The 493-nt window shown below is 47.5% G+C and overlaps 1 protein-coding gene across 1 annotated transcript in view; it reads left to right on the forward strand.

The window, feature by feature from the left end:
- The window catches only part of LHFPL6 (LHFPL tetraspan subfamily member 6), a 140,656-nt gene that overhangs the window by 84,580 nt on the left and 55,583 nt on the right, over positions 1–493 (forward strand). The window lies entirely within an intron of this gene.

Here is a 493-nt window from a genome sequence, read left to right on the forward strand (position 1 = left end):
TTAGGATTATATTGGTTTTAACCCAGGTTATTTAAAAGCAAGGCAAAATTAAACCAAGGTCTTTATTTAAAAGGAGGAGAGGAATCTAATCTTTACAGCTATTTTTCACTCTTCATTTTAAGTATCAGAATTTTATCATATCATTTTCTCCTATCCTTTTTTACCTAGATGTTTTCCATTTCCTTACAGGCCATCTTCCCTTCCCTTCCCTTCCCTTCCCTTCCCTTCCCTTCCCTTCCCTTCCCTTCCCTTCCCTTCCCTTCCCTTCCCTTCCCTTCCCTTCCCTTCCCTTCCCTTCCCTTCCCTTCCCTTCCCTTCCCTTCCCTTCCCTTCCCTTCCCTTCCCTTCCCTTCCCTTCCCTTCCCTTCCCTTCCCTTCCCTTCCCTTCCCTTCCCTTCCCTTCCCTTCCCTTCCCTTCCCTTCCCTTCCCTTCCCTTCCCTTCCCTTCCCTTCCCTTCCCTTCCCAACACAGCGCTCATCACTGTATCACTGT

The sequence above is a fragment of the Anser anser genome (assembly GCF_964211835.1).
Source record: "Anser anser genome assembly, chromosome: 1".
In the NCBI taxonomy this organism is placed as follows: domain Eukaryota; kingdom Metazoa; phylum Chordata; class Aves; order Anseriformes; family Anatidae; genus Anser; species Anser anser.